Genomic DNA, 9,219 nt, shown 5'->3' with positions numbered 1-9,219 from the left:
CATCTCGTCTTTGTGTAGCAACTAGCAAGCCCTTCCTTACCCCGGAGCTACACTTGTTGGGCTTAGTATTAATCTTTTGAAGGACATCACCAGGTGTGTGAGTGGTTCTTTAGGGTGCGGCCTCAGTTTTACATGCGTGGTGTTCGATTGTTGTGTCCTGGCTGAAAAGAGCACTGTGCAAGTGCACGCTAACAGGCCTGGGGCAGGATCAATTCAACAACAGCATGGTGGTGGTGATTTCCCCTTTGTTTTGCATGAAATGAGAAATTAGTTTGTTATTTTATTCTGCTCTCCGTGTACCAAAGATTCTTGTACACCATATGCTTTGCTAAGCGAAATTAAGTTGGACTTCACTGAATTAAAATAATATTAAGTGATCATGTCTGATCATCAGAGCTAAGGCTAAGGACAATTATACACAGTAAAAACCTTAGTGTTAGTTAATGTAATCAATGTAACTAAATGAGTGTATAAATATAACCTAATGGACCCGTAAAACATTTGTATATTCTCTGAGTTAAACATTTATAAACGTGCTGGATGGAGGGAAGCTCATCTCCAATGATGTCTGCACCACCCACTGTAGCACTCTGCAATCGAGGGCGGTGTAGTTCCCATACCAGGCGGTGATACAGCTCATCAGCATGCGTACGATGGTGCTGAGAATGCGGGGACTCCTGCTGAATTTCTTACGCCTGAAGCTGTACAGACGTTGTTTGGGACCTTTTCACCATGCGCACTGATAGCGGTTTCACACTATGGTCCCGGGTGCGCACCCTGGACCACTTGGCTGATGTTGTGGTAGTGTGAACGTAGCGAACCGTTCCCCGTAACGCATCACCGTTCCGTACCCGAAACCACCTCGGGAGGTAGTTTCGGGTCCGATTGCTGCGGAGTCGGGAACGGAACGCGGCAGTGTGAATCCATCCGTACCAAGAGAAGGAAGTGGACTGTTAATCATATATCATTTATATATTTTTATAATGACGCATTATTTTAGCTGGGTTATACCTTCTCATAGTTATACTTGAATGTTGACAAGAAATAATAATCCCGCTAGTGTTTGAGTAGCGCGAGCCGTGAAAAATAATAAACAAAAAAAAACATGTGTGGCGAACGTATTTGTAAGGATAAATACACCAAGGATTAGTCCGTGACGTGAGTGACGTCCGTGACGTGACGTCACTGCTAAATTACAAAGGATGCGTCCGTGACGCCAATATCATATTAACAGACGACAGTGCATTTCGAGGTTTCAAAGACCAGTGCACACACTGCTATGGTTGTGTATTGTTGATCTGTTGTTATTATAACTCAAGACAACGTCAGGAACACAGTCAAACTTTATTATTCACTCTAGAATGACTTTTCTTCTGTGAATGACATTTGCTCTCCCAAAGCGTCATAGTCCACAGCGCCCCCATGAGGCACCTATTTACCATTACTGTTAAATGAAATGGTCTCGAGTCTTGGCCAGTGTGAATGCTGGCCAACCAAGCGCACTCGGGAACGGAGAAGGAACGCTTCGCTTCAAACGCACCCAATGTGAAGCCGCCCTGACTCTCTCCACTGCAACGTTATCTATGGAGATATGGGTATAATGTTCTCTTCTCTGCTTCCTGAAGTTGACAATCAGCATCCTTGGTACTTGATGTTAAAGGAGTAGTTCACCCCAAAAAGTACTTATTTTATCAATTACACACCCCATGAAGTCTTGAATTCATGGAGATTTTTTTGTTTTTGTCCCATTCCTGAGCCAATAATTTCATGACCGAGGTCATCAGTCAGTAGGAGACGCTTTGAGTGTCCTACTGGAGACTCTGCCGGTCATCAAATTATTGACTTAGGAATGCGACAAAAACAAAATCTCCATGAATTCAAGGCTTCATGGTGTGAAATTGATAGAAAATAAGTAATTTGGGTGAACTACTCCTTTAAGGGCGAGGCCGTTCTCATGACACCACTGTGTCAGTGATCTAACCTTGTCCCTGTAGGCCGTCTCGTTGTTGCTGACGATCAGACCCATCAATGTAGTATCGTCAGCATACTTGATGATGATATTGGGGCAGTGCATGGAAACGCCATCATGTGTGTACAGAGCAGAGCCCTTAGGGCCCCCTTGAATGACATCTGTCATTGCCAGATTCCTAGCATTATGCTTTGGTTAGTTGGGTAATATGTATGGCAATATTCTGTATGATACAATAGATATTGAATAGCAGTGAAGATCCAGTAGAACATACAGCCTACGTTACTCTTCTGAAATTCCATATCAGTCAGCAGACCCACAACAAAAAAACTGATAGAAACGATAGCAGATTGGCCAGATACCAACATGCAAAACACAAAGGATTAAATTAGCAAAAATTACATTAAATTAAAGCCACCATTACACAACATACTACAACATATGTAGTGGTCACAGATGCTACACCTGCACCTCAGGGTTGTCTCACTCTGAGTGGTATTAAAGATTAATGCATACCTATGGGATATGAAACGTCTGGGATTCGGATTGTTGTTACTTTTCATTGAATTCTGGGAAACGTTAAGTGGGGTAAATGTATCTGGTGTAATCCCTGGATTAGCATAGCAACCATCTAATGGCCGGGGAGTGGACATGTGTCTGTGTTTCAGGGTCCATTTAACCTGACACTCTTACTGGCTCGATGGGCTCAATGCAAAGATAGAAAATGAGAAATCAAGTAAGATGCAAAATAGAACACAAAAAGTAAAAAAAAAAAAAGAAAAAAGATTAGCTGTTCACAGACGGACACGTGGACCCACGGATGGACACAAGGACACACAGACACATGGATGGACAGGACTGGAGCAAAAACATATGTCTCCGGCCTGCAGCTGTCCAGCCTGGCAGAGACAACTAATTATGCTGAATTACTAATTTAGCTTTAGCATATAGAGTCACCTACAGTGCAAGCCACCAGTAGTAGCTATACAATGTACACATACACATCAAATTAAAGTAACAGTCAAGGAAACTATATTTCAACCTGAGCAAATGATTTGTCAGTGCTCGGTGTCTATGTCTTTTGTGCACAGCGTGGTTAGGTAAACGTTTTCAGTTCGTTTTGAGAGTAGAGAGAGTAGCAGAGTTTTTGCTGTAGGCTACAATTAAAAGATTTAAAAAACATCCCCATGAAATTTCCTGGGTCAACAGTTTACAACCCATGAAGATTGGGATTCCCAAGCCTGCAGAAAAGTTAATGATTAAAAAGTATTGTAATTTATCATGGCGTCTTAGGGCTAGACTAAATGACTGCCTTTAATTCACATTCATTTTGGTTTGCAATCAGTCCCACTGCCCGCTCTGCTATTTACAGCACCATTCACCCAGAAGTTTTTACATTTTACTGTGTCATTTCTTGAGCAAACTCTGGATTTATAAGAAACACATGACTTAAATGGGGACTGCTATTAAAGTCTCACACACACGCACGTGCACGCACACACACACACACACACACACACACACACACACACACACACACACACACACACACACACACACACACACACACACACACACACACACACACACACTCACACACACACACACACACACACACACACACACACACACTACACAGCGCAATGCGTGTGCACCCAGTTGGCAACAATACACTATACCACCACAAAGATATTAACAACACATTCACACATTATAGTTGGCACAAATGCACAGAAATCTGTGCTCCATCCCACCCTCTCTTACTTCGACTCTCTCTCTCTTCTGTCTGTCTGTCTGTCTGTCTGTCTGTCTGTCTATCTGTCTTTGAACTCAAATATATGGGCATTTTGACACATTTGCCAAAAAAAAAATGTCTTGTTATCTGTGGGGCTTTTTGTATCTTGCGTCAGAGTTCTTGAGGTTGTGCTATTACTTAGCAAGCAGCATTCCTCCTCACAAACTCGTCCTCGTTTTTAACCCATGAACCTCATTATGGTGAAAATCTTAATTCATCATCTATTGGTACTGTAGCACACCCTCTGTGATGTTATCTGTCTCTGCGATACACTGTAAAATGATGTGCTAAGACACCTGAGACTGTCAAAAATAACCAAATGGACAACATTTGTACACTCTCAGAGTTACAAATGGATAAATGAACCCTGAGGATTTAGCTGTTTAGAGGTCCCTCCAGGACACACTGTAGGTCAAGTGGTGCATAGTCAAGAATAAGCAGATCATTAAAGACACTTTCCCGGCCCTGGCAATGTGTTGAAGTGCCCCTGAGCAAGACGATTACCCAGACACTTCCCACTTCCCAGACAGATAGACCGAGCGGCGTCACATTCAAGTAACTCCAACAACCTTTCTCTGCCTCACTGGTGTACCGTGTTTGGGTTCGAATCTCACAGCGGAGAAATTATTTTCCCTGATAAACGCTACTTATTGCGGACAATTTATTTTCTCCAATAAAACTTTTATTAGGTTAACTAAGGTTAGCTTTAGGCATAATTTTACTGAGGTTAGGGCTAGGAATAAGGTTAGGTTTGGGCATCATTGTTGTGAGGTTAAGGTATAATAAGGTAAAGGCATAGAGGTTAGGGTTAGGAATAAGGTTAGGGTTAGGCATAGTTGCAAAAACGCTATGAAGAAGTTCAACAAGGCAGAACTGTCAATCACAGTGACTACTGGCCAATCACAGCGCGTCCTTACCAGGTCTTGCTCAAACTACTGTATCGGTACTAACGCCACTCGCCACTTTGACCAGTAAGATCTGCCCTTACATTTTTTGCCATTCTGAATAGTTTAAAAAACAATTTTTGAGCAATCAGACACTTTCTACACACAATCTATGGACTAGTATCTACAATCCCAGTTGACGAGAAGTTTGTATGTGAAAAAAAGAAGCCTCCATTGCCAATGAATATTGTAGAGGGCATGGCTTCACACAAAAACAGCTGTCCATGGGCTTAATTCTCTCAATGGCAATTTTATGGTTGCAGTAGCTCAGACAGTAGTGTCTACCTGTCTGTCACAAGGTCCCTGGTTCAAACCCTGACTTATCCAGGCTTAATTTTAATTGCCACACAGAAATCAAGACTTTTTAAAGACAACATAAATGGCGTTTTGACAGTATTTATTTTAAATTTTGAGACGTATGTCCTAGTGAAACAGGGGTATAGCGCATGACAGAAGGTTTATACTTTTCAACAAACTTACACAGAGCTGTTGTAGCTGAATGGGGGAGAGGACACCTGGGAAACAGAAGGTTACAGCTTCCATTCCAAGCCCCGGCTAAATCGGCTGGCCAGGAATAGTGATGAAAAGCTATAGAATACTACAACTTGTTTCTGTTATGTAGATGAAGCAGAGACATTGGTAAACTTTTGTTTTGATGACTGCATTTTTAATAAGAGTTTGAAATCTGCCAATATAAGCAACATAATAAAAATACATGAATTTTACTATCCACAATCCCTAAGAACTCTGCTCAGTTGTTTCCAATGTTCATTTGTTAATTATATCTCACAAGCTTTGTCTATTATGTTTCTATGGCTTATTGCGCATATTGCATATTGCGTTTTGCATTCCTTGGCCCCCTTATTGCTGCTAGCAGCTATATTTTTTATTATTATTACTTACCACACCAGCCACAACCTGTACATGCTGTTACCATCAGGCAGACTATACCACAGCAGCAAATGCCAAACAGACTAAGGAACAGTTTCCACAGCCAGGCCACCAGGCTGCTGAACAGGCGCTGAGCCCTGTCGCTAAGTCAAGGTCAAGTTCATTTGACCCAAACTGGGCGATTTATGTTACAGCAGTTTAATGTGTGAAACTACACCCATGCACAAAGTCATTGTTGCATTTCAATCACAGAGAACCTACCTGCTCCCAATTCCTGCACACGTTACCCTCTCTAATGAATGAACCTGCAACGTTTTTTCAAAACATTCTAACATTCTCATATTTTCTCACACACCATCCCAGCTGCAAATGATCACAAAATACATGGCTAACCGAGTCTCCGAACAACGTTCTGATATACTGCCTTTATTGATTAGTTAAGATCTACAAGCTATGCGTTGACCGCCTTACTACGGAATTTAAATTAGGCTAGGCCAGGATGACCATGAAGAATTTGATCATTTAAGGAATTCGAGGAATTCAGCTTTGGTGAAGAAGTCGATTTGCAACTTAGGAATAGGGAATCTGATTGTGCTTGTAAATGTTTAACTTCATATGAGTTTAATATGTGAGAGCAAGAATAATAACTTACAATAATTTTAGTTTTTACGGTATTGTTAACATCCAGTGTTTTACCAAGGATTAAAGTCTCTTAACACAGTAATTAGTAGTTCCCTGTAAACCCCATACTACTGTAAGTATATAAATGGTTTAATTCAGGTACTTAATTTCTAACCATTATAAGCATTAAAGGCTTAATGAGAAAAACTCCCTAACTAATAGCTTATAGTGTGTAAAATAAGGCATTGAAAATGTATCTATAATGAGTAATGACTAACACAGGGTTAATACATTGCTAATACTCCTGCTAACAAGCAAGTCATAAATGGTTAATATGTGTACAAGTATTATTAGCCTGTCTAATTTCTACTTTAAGTTAGTTTAGCTTCATTGATTTAGCACTAATTTCTGGACAATCCCATAATATTTTAGGAGTTAAAGCACTGAAACTAATTGAGGATATAGGATATTATGTGAACTTAAACAGCTGACATAAATGTACGTACGTCACCCCCCACCCCCTTAACAACATTCATTTTGTCAGCTTAAACCTACGCCCTTCATCTGTCTATCTGATATACAGTATGACAGACAGACATTCAGTCTTAATAATAATTTGGCATGGAGGAAGTTTGGTTTGACCAAGTCTGTGTTGAAATCTTCTTGGCACATGTGATAAGAAACAAACTGGAACTGGGTTTAATGTAAAATATGGCCTCTCTGTTTCTTTCATTATGACTCACTTTGATTGATTGGATCCCACAGATTGAGTTTATTTGGTTGCCTAAAAGATGATATAACAACAAGAATATAAGTAGCACCCTGTCAGGATCATACAATAAAGTATGATAATGTGTACCTCCATTGAGGTTCTTGTAAACTTAGATTAAAGGTGACTAAAAAGCATTATGTGAGACAGCACAGTAACTGTCCATCACCAGTGTTCTAAAAGGTGGAAAGTGTGTGGATAAATATATGCAAACTGTTGAGACTTGGCACCCACATGCACTGAAGAATGAAATCAGTACCCGCTCCGATTTTCACACTTAAGACGTCAAGGGCGTTCGACAGGGTTTTCATCACCAATCATCGTGGTGATCTCTTTGCATTCAAGCAAAACCAACAAAAAAAGAATATGACAGTTGGATCTAAGCTGTCCACAAACGATGCCTCGAGGCTTTAAGTGTGAGTTTCAGCCGAGCGTAAAATGTCAGCCGGGGAGCTTCCAGCGAAGGCTTGTTGGCAGCGCGGAGTGGAAACCCAGATTCATGCGAAGGAAAGGGAGAGGACGTTTTGGTTTGCACGCTGCAGTTTGCGGAGGGCTCTGCGTTCCGCTCGCATGTCATCGGAGACGGCATCGCCACACTACGGCACAGAAGCACAAATTGTAGCCTATATTTTAGCTGGACGATTATTTATGTACCTGCCATGGATTTTGACTCGAGCTCACTGTGTTCAGAAAACCTCCCACATCTCCCCCAACCCCAGATGGAACAAGGCAGAGCAACCGCATAAACATTCTAGAGTCAGAATACCTCAGATCCTCCTCTTAGTGGAGTTATGAATTCCCCATATGTGGTCCAAAATTATGCATGAGAATAATAATAAAAAGGAGGCTGATGCCTGTTTGTGAGAAGCTCTCTGAGAATAAAAATAGAAATCCTGTACTAAGACCCCAATCAATTATATAGATGGCTTTGCATGATATAAACAATCAACATTTCTGATTTGGGGGGTTGATGCTTGTGCTATCCGATACTAATCAACTCTCACAGGGTCGCTCACATATACATGTAAGGTTCTGTATGGAAATCATACTAAGACGGTTGCTGGCTGTGGGAAAAATTATCAAATTCTTTGACGGATTATTTGCATGTTTGTTGACTGTTGTTTGTTTTATATTGGGAGTGATCCAGTTCATATCAAAGAAATCCTGCATCTTAAGAGATTGTCCTAATTTTAGGGACATTAGGGTAAAATCACCATTACTTACCCTCCATTGCCCTCACAGTATCTTACTGTGCCCCACATACTTGGAATATGCTTCAAAAACACTATTTGACATTATTATTGCCATTGAGCAAATTCCAAGGTTTAATTGCCAATTTTAATGACTTTGCTTTTAGCTTTTTATTGTTTTTCATTTTTACTGTTCCCATTGTTTTATTACTCTTTTTTTGTCGCATTGTTAGTTTGTAAACTTACATTTGTTTCTGTTGAGCTGCTATATCATAATTGTGTTTTAATTGATATACGCCATATGTTTTTGCGCTCATTTGGTTTGAAATAATGTCTGCATTTATTGTAGTAGTGTCTGCACCTCGGCACCACTGAAAATGAGGATTTGCCCTCAATGCGTTGTCTGAGGTTTTAGATAAATAAATGGTGATGATGATGATTCACAGTCCATTGATAACATACATACTATATCACTGAAGGAAATAACAGCATAATGTTACTCCGACAGCGTAGCCCCGCTGAACAGCAACGCTCTGTGCTGAAACTCTGACTGGTAGGGCCTAATCCAGTGATTGGTTTTACCTTATCACACAACTTAAGGAGTGTACACTTCTAAGCTGACGGGATTGAACCTCTGTTCGATACAGGTTTGCAAAACTGAATCTGTTGAGCCTCCAAGATTTGATATGGGTATTTAAAGCTCTGTGCGGCATTAACCGCCAGGCACAACAAATAGCCTGCCTTTTAACAGGGGCTGCATGGGGAGGAGGGTGGGTGGGGGTATCCCGAGTCCGGATGCAAATTGAAATGATCCGAGAGCAGATGGAGTAGGTGAGGAGGGTGGGGTGAGGTGGGGGTATCCAGGGTGGGGGGAGTGGTGGTTGTGTGTTGTAAGGATGAGGGGGCTGAGTTTCAGGATGATGAGGATAGCAGTGAGGTTGATTGAAAAGGGAGTTATTTGAGGAGTTAGTTGTGATTAGCCCTTGTGAGTCCTTACAGGAGACTCTACCCCCTCCCACCTAATGGAGCCTTTTGGTCAG

Source organism: Gymnoscopelus microlampas (assembly GCF_963454915.1).
Source record: "Gymnoscopelus microlampas genome assembly, chromosome: 18".
In the NCBI taxonomy this organism is placed as follows: domain Eukaryota; kingdom Metazoa; phylum Chordata; class Actinopteri; order Myctophiformes; family Myctophidae; genus Gymnoscopelus; species Gymnoscopelus microlampas.
Note: the sequence above shows the minus strand (reverse complement) of the source record.